Source organism: Saimiri boliviensis, chromosome 4, assembly GCF_048565385.1.
Source record: "Saimiri boliviensis isolate mSaiBol1 chromosome 4, mSaiBol1.pri, whole genome shotgun sequence".
In the NCBI taxonomy this organism is placed as follows: Eukaryota; Metazoa; Chordata; class Mammalia; order Primates; family Cebidae; genus Saimiri; species Saimiri boliviensis.
In genome coordinates this window covers 104,312,431-104,327,316 of record NC_133452.1, presented here as the reverse complement: position 1 = coordinate 104,327,316, position 14,886 = coordinate 104,312,431, and the positions used below count along the sequence as shown (strand labels likewise).

Here is a 14,886-nt window from a genome sequence, read left to right as displayed (position 1 = left end):
TCCCCCTTGAATTCTGAAACTGGGTTTGGTATTTTCCAAATTCTGCTTTGGTCCTTTAAGAGAATCCATACTCAGATAGAGGAAGTCAAGGGGTATCACACGTCACACAAAGACAGACCCTGCAAAGTAATCCAAACATGGGGACCCCAAGAAAAAGAGTCAGGGAGAATCCTCCAGCCACTGTTTCTGAAGCCCAGGCTCCCCACTATCCTACCAGGCCCAGGGGCACCTCCATGAGCCCCCACATACAGAGCCAAGGCATGAGTGACAGCCACCATTCCCTGGGGTGACCAAACACCATTCCACAAACCCAGACCCAATAATCAGACTCTGAAAAAGACTACCCCCTTCAGCTCCTGGATAGCTGTGCCTTCCCCTATTGGGATATCACATTCCCCACCTGTGTGTGAAAGGACTCAACTCCTTTCTCTGACATGATTTGCAGAAGGCCTCTCATACAGCTGCTGGGATGCACAAGATGTTGAGAATGGAGGTGACTATCATTTCAAGACCCTTTTACAGGCAAGAAAGCTAAGGCCCAAGAAGCCAGTCACTTGCCTCAGGACCCATAGCAAACTCATGCCACAGCCATGTCTAGAACCCAATTCTCGAATTCACAGCACAGAACTCCTTTCTCGCTATAGAATAGTTGCAGGCAAATCCTCCTTTGCTTCCTGGTTTCCCCTGAGTTTCTACTGAAGTGGAAACAACAGCTACAAAAATGCAACACAGTAACAAAAATTCAAAATTCCAAAACTCTTAGCCAAGATTCATTCATGAATATTTCTCCTAAATATTGTGAGTCCGGCTAGGATCCAAGCTATACAGCCTTTCTCTTTTAATATTCCCTAATACTCCAGAAACTAATTCCCAACTTCTCCTGATTTCTTCACCTTGGATTTTCTCTTTGAAGCCTGGAGAGTACTTAGAAACTTCTCTTTAAAACGGGAAGATTCTCCTGACAGTCATTCCAAGAGATTTGAATTTGCCAAGCTGAAGTTACAGAAACCTGAGACTATGCATACTGATTATTATTATTTGCCTACCATGAGTACGCTTTTTCACATTTCACATCTGATTTTTTATGTACATTTTTCTTAATTTTTGTGTGCAAACAGTCCTAACATGAAGAAAAATCATCGGCAAAAGGAGAAAAGCAAACAAACCAGCCTGGTGTGCAGGGATTTGAGAATTTCAGGAGGATCGGGAGGCAAATTGGATATGTTCTCCAGGAAAGGGGAGCTATTGGTCATATCAACTGCACAACTGATTACCTGAGGATTCCACTGGAAATGAAAGAGAGAGAGAAAGAGTCAAGAGTCCCCTAAAACCCCAAGTGGCTTCTCGCCAGCTTTAGAACACCACAGAGTTGTCGCCTTTTAAGAGACTTGCTTTCCTAGAATGGCCCCAGCCCCTCGCTGGGGTCTTGTGCTGTGAATGACAAATTACTCAAGGCAGGGAGCCCCGAGAGTTCCAGCAGGTAAGGAGGATAAGACAATAAAAATTTTAAAAATATCTGCTACTAACTGGTAATTATTTGAACTAGTTATACCAGAGACCAGGAGCAGGCCGTACAATCGCTTCTTCCCCAGGACTCCTCTCCTCAGCTGAGCAGACCCTAGCCGTGTGTTTATTATTTCTCACCACTATCTTTTAAGGCAGCCATGTCCCAAGCCACCAGGCAGAAGCTGGACCGAAACACATGTCCGATGGGGAAGGAGGCCAGGTTCACTGCACCAGGCATTAAATATGTCTTATCTCATATTTGCCAATACCCTATACCATGGGGACACATAAAATGTGAACCTCATCCCCATTTCCCATTAGAAATTAGAGGTTCACAAAACCAAGACTGTGTGCTGGAATTGGTCCAAACTGTGTGCTGGGCCATTTAGCCATGGCAGAGCAGGACTGGGTCTCTCTCTTATTCCATTCTACCCAAGAGGCACCAGGACCACTACATGTAGGGTGCCAGCTGTGAATGGCAAGAGAATCCCAGATCCAAGGAGATGTATGAGCCCACCCCACCTGCAGGGCTTGCACATCTGGGAGAGAGTACACAGGCTGGACATTCAGTACAGGCCAGTCCCACTTCTGCTCCCTCCACTCCCAGACCCTAATTCCCACGTGCCCAATCGCAGCCATGGCAGGAGTGGAGGGAAGGCATATCTTCTTCCTGGTACCACAGAGTGTGTGTGATCAGGTGAGAGGGTGCGTTTGTGTGTGAATGCACAGCCAGGCTCAGGTGCCCCCAGCCACACAGACACACTGGCAGAACTGGGCTACTTCTACAGGAGTATGCTTAACTACGTTTCTCTCAAGGAACAAAGACCACCGCCTCCCATCCCCAGCCTTTTTTTTCTTTCTGAAACAGAGTCTCGCTCTGTCACCCAGGCTGGATTGCAGTGGCTCCATCTCAGCTCGCTGCAACCTCCACCTCCCAGGTTCAAACAATTCTCCTGCCTTAGCCTCCTGAGTAGCTGAGACTGCAGGTGTGCACCACCACGCCTGGCTAATTTTTGTATTTTTAGTAGAGAAGTGGTTTCATCATGTTGGCCAGGCTGGTCTCTAATTCCTGACCTCAAGTGACCTTCAAGCCTCAACCTCTCAGATTGCTGAGATTACAGGTGTGAGCCACCGCACCCGACCTAACAAAGAAAAGACCCTTTTTAAATTCATACCCAGGGCCTGCATGGCTAAGCAGCCTCTCTGATCGGGCTCCCTCTTGGCGGCTGGCAGGTCAACGACCTGGGCACCCCTGAAGCCACCCCAGGTCACCTCTCATCACTCTTCTCCAGGATCTAAACAGTTGGGACAACCTGGCTCTGGAGAAAAAGACTGGCAAGTCCCAAAAACGTCTTTGTGTCCCGCCTGTTATTCTCACCCAGCTGTCCTCTCCCCATGGCCCTCACCCATGATAAATACACGCTGGAGGAGGGAAGAGGAACAGAAACTCTGTGCTCTGGACCCTGCCTGGAGCTGGCTTCCCAATCACGCGACTTCCGTGGCACCTGCTCTTGCTGGGAAGGCACCAGTGGGTCTTCTCCAGCTCACACATCCGCCTCCCTCAGCTTGTCCTGCCTGCAGGAGCTGGCCAGCCTCTCCTGCATGCTGATGCAAACCCCTCTGTCCTGAATCGGCAGAACCACCTCTGTCAGGGATATGGGGTTTGTTTTTTTAATTAACTGAAAATGCTAACAAGGGAGCCCAGGAGCTGGCAGGGGCCTGGCCTTCAATGGCTGCTAGAAAAAATTCTTGCTTTGAAATCTGGATCTCTAATGCCCCACATGGGATGTCAAAACAAACAGGGACACTCGATCCTGCAGCACAGGGCCTGGGGCAGGCTCAGGTTACAGAGCCAGAGATGGATTTAGCTACAGGATGCTACAGAAACCAACAGGTGACCAGATCCTGATTTCCCAAAATGGCACAGCTAGACCCCAAAAAGCCTCATGCGGGGGCACAGGCTCTAGGGGGATGGGGAGAGGTCACTGGGATTTATGTCAGCAATACTTCCTGAGTGCCTACTGCCCAGCAGGCATGGAGCTGGGGGTGGAGAAGGCAGTAGAGACAGCCACGTTCTACTGACTCCTGCTCTTAAGGAGATAAAATTAGGAAACAAATTACTAATGTGTGGCACAGAAGGCCCCCAGAGCTGAAAGATTTACAATCAAGACCTTCGCAGATAATGTTCACTGACTCCTAATGTAGAAGACAGAAAAGGGTAGAGTGGAGTCTGGAGAAAAGATGACCAGAATGACCACCCAGAACCCAGCTGAGAGATGGTAAACAGAGAGTGGAGAGACAATGGAGCATCATGCAAAAGCAGGGATGATGCCAAAACCCCAGCAGGGGGAGGAGAGAAAGGAGATGGAAGAGGACAGAAAGGCAGGGGCTTTTTTGAGGCCTGAGCCTCCTGCCTCCAGCCTCCTGGACTGGCAGGACATCTGATCCAGACAGAATGCTGATTGCCTAACCCCATCTAAAGGCCAAGACACCAGGCCTGCATGATACCGCCCTGGATTCCCCCAGGGTGGTAGGGCCCAAGCCAGATGCACAGTTTCCTACACCAGGGATCATGCGATGGCCTTCTCACCTAACAGCTGGGCCTCAGGAGAGGTCAGAGGTTCTGAATGACCAGAAAACATCCCTCTTTGGGAGAAAGTCACACAGTGTTCCAGGGAGGCCCTGCACTCCCACTTCCCGGCACAAGTCGTCCCATCTGCAAAGGCCCAGAACGGAGCAAGTTTGCTGGAAGTCAGAGATGCCATGTCAGAGCAGAGCACCTCAATCCGAACTCAGGGGCCTTCCTTCTTCCTGACTTGCCTGTTCCTCTCTGAGTCTCTGGCCAAGGTCCATCCTGAGCTTGGAGACCAGGAGGTTAGATTTGGAACCCCCAAGCTGCTTTGCCTCAACCTAACCCCCCCGTTTTCTTCACCCCCCAGGAGAGGGGGATGTGGAACCATTTCCTCTTGGGACACCCAAACTGCACCTCTCCCTTCTTACAGTAGAATGCAGTGCAGGCGTCCTTCATCTTTGGGCCTCTGAAGCATACAATGTAGAGCCCAGTTTAAGAAACAAAGCATTAAAAGTTAAAAACTATCATTTTAGGAAACCACTCGGTGCCAACTTGCACAGAACCACAAACTTGGGGACTAAAATCGCATGCCAATAGTAGGTTTTATGGTGGTCATTCAGATGATTCAGAATAAATGCCTCCAATTTTTAGAGTATTAATATTAAAATGAAAACAAAGAAACATTTCTCGAAGAAAAGCACATTCTCAAGCAAAGTCTCAGACCTTGGAGAAAACATTCACACCATGTTCCCAGGGGTCTCTGGGGCCCAGTGTGAAGGGCTCTGGCAGGAGGTGAGGACCCAAACTATGGAGTTAGGCTGCCCTGGACACTTCCCTGTCCCAGCTGTGTCCTGAGCACCCTCCACAATGGCTGGCGCACAGCAGGGCAGCAATTCAACTTTGCTGAGCACACAAATGAATGGCTGGATGAATTAAGAGGTTAATCCTGGCTTTGGAATTCACTAGCCCTGCATCTTTAAGGCAAAGTCCTTAATATCTGAGCCTTAGTTTCTTCATCTGTGAAATCTACAAAATTAGACATGAGTCAACAAACTACTGCAAGAATTAAATGAGATGCAAAGCCTTTGGCAGAGTGATTGGTGCCTTCAAGGTACAGAATAAAGGGTAACTTATTGTTACTTTTCAAAAATGGCTTTAATCTCACATCCAAAATATCTTTCCAGCTCTGCACACCTTCCCAATTCCATCATGCCATGTTATGTTTTGGTAAATCCCCAGCACAAAGCCTGGCACAAGTAGGAACATAGAAAACATCTGTTGAAGCATAATTTAGCAGAAAGCGTCTCTGATTTGGAAACCCTGGCCTCGGATGAGTGCCAGTGGCTGAGGCTTCTAGCATTTCCTACCTCCTCCTCCATGGGAGGCCACTTCTTTGTCACAGACCCCAGCCCTCCAAACTGTACCTGGACATTCAAGGCCAGGAAGCTCACCTGTGTCCATGCCACAGGAAATGGGGTAGAGGGGCATTTGCTCTGCAGAGGATGGGGGTGCTGTCTGAGCCCATCCCCCTGCTGCATAGACCTCTCCTCCCATTCTTTCTCACTCCAGCTCTGGGGAGCGTGGGCCTCCCCCCAGGCAGCGTTCCCAGGCTTCAGCAATAACAGGCCCTCCATTCTTCCCTGCCCTGGGCAGACCTGCCTCCTCCCACTACCACACTGTCCGCTGCTGCTCATGGACAGCTGCCTCAATCCAAGGAGACAACGCAGACCTCTTTGCACCCAGGCCTGGTGTGTCCCCTGGTCCTTGGAGGAAGAAGAATTGGTCCGAGTCTCCTGCCTGAGACAGACTCACAGGGTCACTCATTTCACCCTCAGGCTGCAAATGTCATTGGTCTCTGGCATCTTCACAAACAGCGCTCACTGACCACACTTTGTTTTTCCCAAATGAGGGAGAAATCTGACATCTGCCCCTCCCAGATCTTCACTCCTTGGGCCAGGATCCAGCTATGTTCAGATGTCAACCCCCAGCTCCTTGCCTCAAGACTGACAGCCACTGGGAGAAGCGGGGTGCCTATCCCCCAAGTTTAACACTTGCTACCCACTGGGGATCCCAGCCCCACCTCTGTCTCCTCCTTCTTACATGTGCCCATCAGATACTATTGGCAAGAGTCACCAGAATTCAACCCAAAGTCTGCAATCCACAATCCAGGGAAGAGGATGTAATGCAGCTTTCTTTCACTTACCAAGTTTATCCAGCTATTTTCCAACTTTCTTTTTAGGGATCCTGAGCTCAGTCCTCAAGAATTATCTTCTGATGTCCCAGAGCTGGGCATCGGGAGCCCAGGGCCATAGCAGGGGGCTGCGCACAGGGAGTCCTTCTGTGGGCATGGATTCCTGGGGTGGGGTGTGCTTGATCTGAAGCAGCAACCCCTCCTCTGGAGGCTTCAGTACTAAAATCCAGCCCAGGAGGGTCTCAGCCACAGTCCAGCAAGGGAGGCAGTGCCGCTGTCAGTAGCAGAATGTGTGGCTGTGTTTCTTAAAGGGACAGCCTGCCCCAAAAGCCCAACAAGGGTGGAAATGCTAGAGAGGAAGGAGCAAGAATGAGGTAGCAATCTCTAGGGAAAGACTCTAAAGAAACACCAGTCCGTGACTTGACACAAGCCTCATCCTGGGGTATGACAAGCTTCTCCGCTTCCTGATATGAAACATGGAGGCAGAAAGACCCTTCCCCAGGGGAAGATACCCTCCTGTAGCTCCAACTGTAGGGCTGAACTCCCCCAGAGGGCGTTGCGATAACCCATGAGAAATATTAATTATTTACTATATACACAGCACTATCTTAAGTGCTTTGCATGAAGAAACTGATTTAGTCCCCATAAGAACTTCGGGAAGTAGGTATTCTGAGCATTATTCCTGTTTTACAGAGGAGGAAACTAAGCCCTGGAGATAGTAAATTGCCAAGTCTTACAGGTAATATGAGGGAAAGTTAGGATTTGAACAAAACTGATTCTACTGGAGCTCAGCCAGTCATCTTCCACCAACCTTGTCTGGGGGGTAAATTTATTTTTTCATCTTTATGGTTTCCTGTATTTTTCACATTCTAAAATAGGCAGTTATTCTGTATCGAGAAAAACAAAAAAAGATTCCACCTTCTCTCACTCCAATATTTCAACCAAGACAAGACTAGAGCAGGAAGATAAATGTATTCTACATGGAAGTTCTAAGAGGAAGGAGAGTAGCAAAATTAACAGGACAGTGCAGCAAGGCTATGATTAAATCTATTTGAGTTAAGTTTTGCCTATTATAGATCCACAGGAAGGTTTTAAATAAAATTAAAGCAATAGCGTCTTCTTTCAGCCAAAACTGAAATTAAAAGTTTTTTAAACCTGGTAATTGAAGAATTCGTGAAGTCCAGGCTCCTCATATATTATCCAAGACCTTTCCTAATTTGATCACCAGCTCCCTCTGTAGCTTCCCCCACGTGGTCCCTCCCACCCCACCCAGCCATCAGGCCAGATTACCAGAGGATTCCATAAACCTCTCCAGCACGCTACCCTTCGCTTAGGCTAGGATGCCCATTCCCTCCGCCTGTGAATTCTTTGCCATCTTTCCAGACCAGGTTAAACGGTCGGTGCTGCCATAGAGGCTTCTATCCCCACGAGCAGAGTGGACTGCTCCCTCCTCTGCGCTCCTACAAGCTTTGCCCATTCCTATGGACTGAATGTGTGTGTCCTCTCAAAAATTCACAGGTTGAAGCAGAATTCCCTATCTGATGCTCTGTTGTAGGCGGGGCCTTTGGGAGATGATTAGGTCATGAGGGTGGAGTTCCCTCCAACAGAGTTCATGCCTTTATGAAAGAGACCCCAGAGAGCTGTCTCATCCCGTCTGCCATATGAGGACACAGTGAGAAGGCTGTGTCTCTGAACCACCAGACATTAACTCTGCCGGTGCCTGGATCTCGACTTCCCAGCCTCCAGGACTGTGAGAAACAAGTGTTTGCTGTGTAAGTCACCCAACCTATGGTATTTTGTAAGAGCAGCCTGAGCTAAGACACCATCCACAGTGTGTTGTTAAAGGTGCCGTCACATTGCATGCTAATTAATTGAGCCTCTGTTTTTCACTTTTCTGTCCCCAGCACTAGCACTAAAATTTTGCAGAGTCAGGCAAATGATAGTAATTCTTATTACTGTTTGACAGTATGTTTAGTATTCCAGGCACTTCCTCATGAGTCATCTCATTTGAACTTCACAACAATGAATGGGCATTAGAAGTGGCCAATGTTAGTACTGGAGGAGGTAAGTAGCGTTTAAGGTTCTTGTGACTCTGCCCTTTGGAGATTAGGTTTGCCCAGATGGCCCTGAAGGATTGGCCAAGCTCCCCAAGCCCATTTTCAACTGGACCAGACTGTTTCTACCCTCGTCCCCTACCACAGGCCCCCCAGTGCCCCAGCCCAACATCCTCTTGCCCTCCGCTTCCCTCCAGCCAAGCAGAGCAGCAGAGGGCAGAGAGATGATGATGGTGACGCTCACCAGCTGGGGTGTAGCCCATGTTCTCCGTGAGCTAGCCCCATGCAAAATCAGCAGAGCACTGATGAGGGGCCACATCTTCAGATTAGAACCCAGAACAATTCTGCCAGTTTTGTGGAGGAAAACCCTGTTACACATTCCCTGGGCTGTACCCCCGGGCAGTGGGGTCACTGAGAGAGGGTGTAGACCAAAGGCACGGAGAATGTCAGAGCCAGAAGGAACCTTAGAAATCACATTGCTCAGCCCCAATCTAGACAGAGAAATGAGACAGCAAACTCGGGATGGACCTGTCAGAAATACAGAGTGACTGAGCAGCAAAAAACACAGAGTGGCCGCTGGCTCCTGAGCCCTTTCCGATCAATCTGATCCAAGCAAGAATAAAGCAACCTAAAGAGTTTATACTATAAAAGGATGTCACAAAGGCCGAATTAATTGCAAGGCATTCTTCGATTACACAACACACAAATAGGTTTTAAATGCAACACCACACACAGAAAACAGGTTACAAAGAAAACAGTACAGAAGAATAACAGAGGAAGATTTTCAGTAACAGTATTCAAATTTAGTCAACCTGGAGGTGAGGTCATGCTGCATCCCACCTCCTTCCGTGACCTTCCCTATGAACAAATCGAGCAGGTGGATCTAAGTCTAACACTGTTTCTGCATTGTGTTAGTAGAATGCATTCATATCAATGTACAGGAAATTAATACTTTTTTTCATCCTCAGATAAAATAATTTATAGCTGTGCTAAGTTGTTGATATGTAGCCAAATACTGTTGGTCCCCACCCCCGAGTGCACACAGCAGATTGTACTTCCTGGGTACCTGTGTTGGGTGGGGCCGTGTGACTAATTTTGGTCCATTCGCTGAAAATAGAAGGTGAGTGTCATAATTAAGAGTTAATTTTATATGTCAGCTTGGCCATGGGACCAGGTATTTGGTCAAACACCAATATTGAGGTTGCTGTGAAGAATTTTTTTTTTCTTTTTGAGACAGAGTTTCGCTCTGTCACCCACCCAGGCTGGATTATAGTGGCATGATCTCGGCTCACTGCAGCCTCTGTGTACAAGCAATTCTCCTGCCTCAGCTTCCCAAGTAAGCTGGGACTACAGGCATGTAGACTACAGCTACCACACCCAGCTAATTTTTGTATTTTTAGTAGAGATGGGGTTTTACCATGTTGGCCAGGAGGGTCTCAAACCCCTGACCTCAGGAGATCTGCCCGCTTCAGCCTCCAAAAGTGCTGGATTACAGGCATGAGCTACCATGCCCAGCCAGATTTTTCTTCTTCTTTTTTTTTTTTACATGAGATGAACACTTAAATCAGTAGACTCTGAGTAAGGCAGATTCCCCTCCATAATGAGGGTAGGCCTCATCTGATCAGATGGAGGCCTTCACAGAAAGTGACTGAGGTCCCCCAATGAAGGGAATTTTACCCCTAGACTGCCTTCAGTCTTGAGCTGCAACAACAGCTCTTTTCTGGGTTTCCAGCCTGCTGGCCTGTCCTGCAGATTTTAGACTTGCCAGTCTCAACATCATGGGATCCAGTTCCTTAAAATAAATCCAGATAATGTAGAGAGAGATCTTACTGGTTCTGTTTCACCGTAGAACCCTGACAAACACAAGCATCATTAGTGGTCTAGAGCTTTCAATTGTGAGGATGAGACTCCCTTTTCCTTTAGAACGGCAACTGTCAACACTGAAGATGGGCCTGTTCTGTCAGCCTCAGTTCCTGAGGGACTATAACGAGCAGAGCCCCTCCGCGGACCCACTATAGGCAGGTAGCAGGAGTAAGAAATATACCTTTGTTGTTTTAAGTCACTGAAATTTGGAGATTGTGTGTTATTAAGCATAATCTTATAATGACTGAAGCGCTCACTGCTTATCTTAAAGACATTAGGGTGTGAGGAGAGAAATCCAGAAAAGTAATGGAACCATAAAAGGATTTTGATCCTGGTCTCCCAGAAAGACTCCCAGACACACGGCCCTTCCTCCAGCTGCACAGCTTCTCTGTTGTCTATCTTGGGATCCTGGGATCTTAACCCAGAATCCAACCACGGTTGTGTAAATGCATCCAAGGTACGGTCTCACTGCTGAAACTTCCCTAGAAAATGTTCAGAGCTCTGCTGAGGAATCTGACCTGAGCCTAGGATGGGAAGCCCTCCAAATACCAAAAGTTTCCACTACGGCAACAAGAATGTTAAACATGATTTTAAAAATGTTCTCAGTAAGAGAAATATGATGATGAGTATTTATAAGCCAAAAACCAAAGGCCATTCCCCTGATCCTGTGAGGTTTCCCGCCACATGGGGAGGGTCAACAGACTAGAGACGGTACTGGACACAGACCTGGATGTCCTTGGCTCCACTGCAGATGGGTTAAGCGTGGAGCCTTGGAGAAAATGCAGTCACAAAGTGCTGATCATTCTCTTTGGAAATCAAGGGTGACCCAGAGGCTACTGGGACTCCTCCATATCCTTTCAATGAATAAATCCAAGCCCCTGAACTTAAATACTCTACAGAGATAAAGTGTGGGGTAGAATAAGATATAAAGGACTCGGACTATTATGGGATGTATTTAGCTCAGACCAGCAGCTCTCAAAACTGAGGGTGGCTCCTCATGACACCGCCTACCCCCAGAGACATCTGACAATGTCTAGAGACATTCTATGGTTATCGTAACTAGTGAATGTCACTGTGATCTACTGGGTAGAGGCTGGGGTGCTAATAAGCCTCCAATGATACAAAGGATACCTCCCCACGACCAAGAACTATGTGGTCTAGTATCAAGGTTGAGAACCTGTGGCTGCGATTAAATCCCTAGTTATGAGGGTGTGAAGGTTTAGAACAAGAGCAGAAGGAACGTTTATAGAGCAATATGCTCCTTTGGAAAAAATACGCTGTGGTCAAACTGTGGGACCTCAGACCAGCAGTATCAGCATCCCCCATGAACGTGTGAGAAATGTGCAGCCTTAGGCTCTGCCCCAGACTCCTGGATCAAATACTTTCTCAAGTATCTATTGGAAAAAAATACAACGTATGATTCATATACCTATAGAGAGAAACCGAAACTATCACTAAAGCACCCTGAGAGGTAGCACAGTTCTTGTCAGTAGGAAAAATAAATCTTCAATGCTACTCTCTTCTCCTTGTGAGGGAGGAATCCAGCATGAGAATCAGGGTAGAAGGTCCATTCTTCAGAAGTGGTGTTTGGATTTGCAAAGTGAACCAAGGAGCAAAGTTGAGGAGTGGGGCTGGAGAGTAAAGACAGCTGAACTACTCAACATAATAAAGAGGGGGACCCGTCTGAGTGAGAGGCTGGTGAGCACCAAGGGAGAGAGGAAGGAGACCAAATGACATAACCTTTGGCCAAGCAATCTTTTAGAACAAGGTTGTCCAGTATTCAATTCAGAATTGTTTTAATACCAACACCCTTGGTCTTCCCAGACCTCCTTAAAGTTCACCACATTCGCGAATCCATGTGTAAATGGGTTGTATGTGTGTATACCAGGGGTACAGGGGTAATGGCACATCTGGATCAACACAGTGCAGAAGAGGTCATGGTTTGTATGAAACCAGTGAGAGTTAATGTTTCCTGTGGGCTTACTATGTGCCAGGCACTACTGTTTCAGCATTTAATACTTAACAGACACAGTCTCATTCAAGGCTCACAGCTGCCCTATGGGGAATACCATTGTTATTTCATATTAGGGATAAGAGGTCTGCAGCAGAGGGAATTTAAGCCACTTGCTCAGGGACACCCCATACAATGAGTGAGCCTTGGAGACAGAATTGAAATCTCAGCAATCTGGCTCCAAAGTCCATGTTGTTAATTTCTGGGCCACCTTGCTCGTCCCCTAGGGGTAGTTAATAATCTTACTGAATTAAATGGAAGTAGGAACTCAGAGCCAGAGGTGACGTAAAAAATATAAGCTACCACCACTTATTTTGGTATCTCTAGACCAGCAGTTCCCAGACTTCAGTGTGTGCCAGGATCACCACGTGAGCTTGACAGGACACAAACCGCTGGGCTGCACCCCTAGAGCTTCATCCAGGAGCCCTGGGCACAGCCCAAGGATGTGCATTTCTAATAAGTTCACAGGCGATGCTGATACTGCTGGTCTAAGGTCCCACAATTTGAGAACCACTGCCCTCTGCTTGTCACAGTGAGATTCAGCTAATTTATTCTGAATCTCAAAGACAGGGCTCCTCAGGTGACATCTGGTCACAATATCAATTACTGAGTGGCTCTGAATTGAATCAGGCTAATACTGAAGAGAATGAGGGAGGAGAGGGATGAGTATCCAGTGGAATTCAACCTGGAAGACTTCCGGGAGGAAGAGCCACATGGTGAGAACAGGCAATGAAGTTACAGATTTCCTCAAATCTCCATGATAATCCATATAGCAGGGCTCGGGCATCTGAGTTCCCTTCCTCAACCTCCCCTCCCTAAAACTGCTGGGAGGATACCCCCTTGTTCTTTGGTAAGTCAATCCAGAAAGTCCTAACAAGAAGTGAGGAATCAGGAGACATTCTCTTCCATGGCACTAGAAGCTGCCTAGGACAGTGGTTAGGAGAAAGATGAGCACGTTTGAATCACAGCTCTGCTGCTGTGTGACACGGATCTTACTCCAGGTCCTTAACTGCTCTAAACCTTAGTTTCTAAATCTGTAAAACAGAGCAACTCACCACCTGAATATCAGAGGTATAACAATCACTTGTATGTGAAGTGCCCACCCACCACCAACCCCGACAATGGCATCAGAGCTCCATCTGTGGCCAGGGAAACCAAGCCAAGGTCAAAGGTGAGGCTGGCTTTGTTACTGCTCCCAGCCCACACAGGAGCCGCGAGGTTGAGGTTTAGACTGTCTTCATTTTCTATCATTTAAAACAGGGTCTTCAATCTTTTGGTTTCCATGGGCCACACTGGAAGAATAATTAATTGTCCTGGGTCACACATAAAATACACTAACACTAACGATAGCTAATGAGATTTAAAATTTTTTAAAAAAATTAAATTAAAAAAATAAAACCTTGCAAATATCTCATAATGTTTTAAGAAATTTTATGAATTTGTGTTGGGCCGCATTCAAAGCCATCCTGGGCCCCATGCAGCCAGTGAGCTACGGGTTGAATGAGCTTGATTTAAAAGATCCTCCATCTCACAGGGTGCCGGCTGGTCTTTTAGGGCCCCTTTTCCCCAGTTCTCAGTTTCCTCTCTGCCAAACACTGCCCATGACCATCGTCCACACCTCACTAGACTCATCTCCTCATTTACAAAGTTGGCCATACTCAGCAGAAGATAAAACCGCAATACAAAACTGTCTAACATCTGCGCATGCAATATGTACTCAACCATGCTTTTACAATCTATGTGGAGAGAAAAGACTGGAAATATTAAATGTTGTCAAATGTTAGGTGAACTGGGAAGGCAGATTCTCCAAGTGTGGTTTGTGGCCAGGTGGGAAGCTGGGGGGAAGGGGGCAGAGGAACAGAAAGATCGAAGTCCCTCTTCCGTGCCCTGTGATGCGCTCATAAGCTAAGTTTATTTTTGTTTTCTGCTTCTACGTATTTTGTCTAATACTTCCACGTTTCTTTTATAATAAAATAGGGAAAGTAGTTTTTGTTTTTGTTTTTTTTTAAAGAAACTTCATATCCTCCCGAAGCTTTTCTTGATTATAACCTACTCCACACGCACTCAGCTCACGTGCTTCCTCTTGGCGCCTGTCCTGTTCCTAGCCTATGAATTTGCATAATGCAGCCATAAGAGGTTGCTCTCTAAATGTTCTCAAGCAGATTTCCTATTCATTTACCTTAGACCTTCTGATACGCTGAGCTGCCCCAAGGTCGGGGGGAGATTCTTCCTCCTAATGGAAGAGCAGCCAAACTCATTGCTTATGATTCACTCTTGGGGGATCCACCCCTACCCCAAAAACTCACCAGAGGGCTCTTCATGCAGTAAGTGCTCCATGCCAAAAGAAATTGCACAGAAAGTGGCCTGTACGTGAAGAGAACTATGTGTACGTATGTGTACACACACACACACACACACACACACACACACACACACAGACACACACCCCAATCTGCCTCTTCTTTCCTTCTCTCTCCAGAGGAAAATGTCATCCAGTTAGTGCCCTCAGATGAACTGGGAAGGCAAGCTCCCTGGTTGTGGTTTGTGAGGGGTGGGTGGCTGGGGAGGGGAGGTGGCAGGGAGAGCCAATCCACTTCCATTTGGCGCTGAAATCTACACTTATTTTCCTGGACTGGACTACGATCCCATTTCCCAATGTGAGGAATCGTGCTCTCTTGGTGACACACAC

At 47.3% G+C, this 14,886-nt stretch overlaps 1 protein-coding gene across 5 annotated transcripts in view; it reads right to left on the bottom strand.

Annotated features, from left to right (window-relative positions):
* DAAM2 (dishevelled associated activator of morphogenesis 2) overlaps positions 1–14,886 on the bottom strand; it is a 115,315-nt gene that overhangs the window by 79,483 nt on the left and 20,946 nt on the right. The window contains exon 1 of one of the 5 annotated variants that reach the window (XM_010334125.2): positions 6,282–7,505. The exons of the other annotated variants lie outside the window; for them this stretch is intronic. The gene's annotated coding sequence lies outside the window, so the exon portion shown is untranslated. Of the gene's footprint in view, positions 1–6,281; positions 7,506–14,886 lie in introns of those variants that run through there. 5 annotated transcript variants of the gene reach the window in all.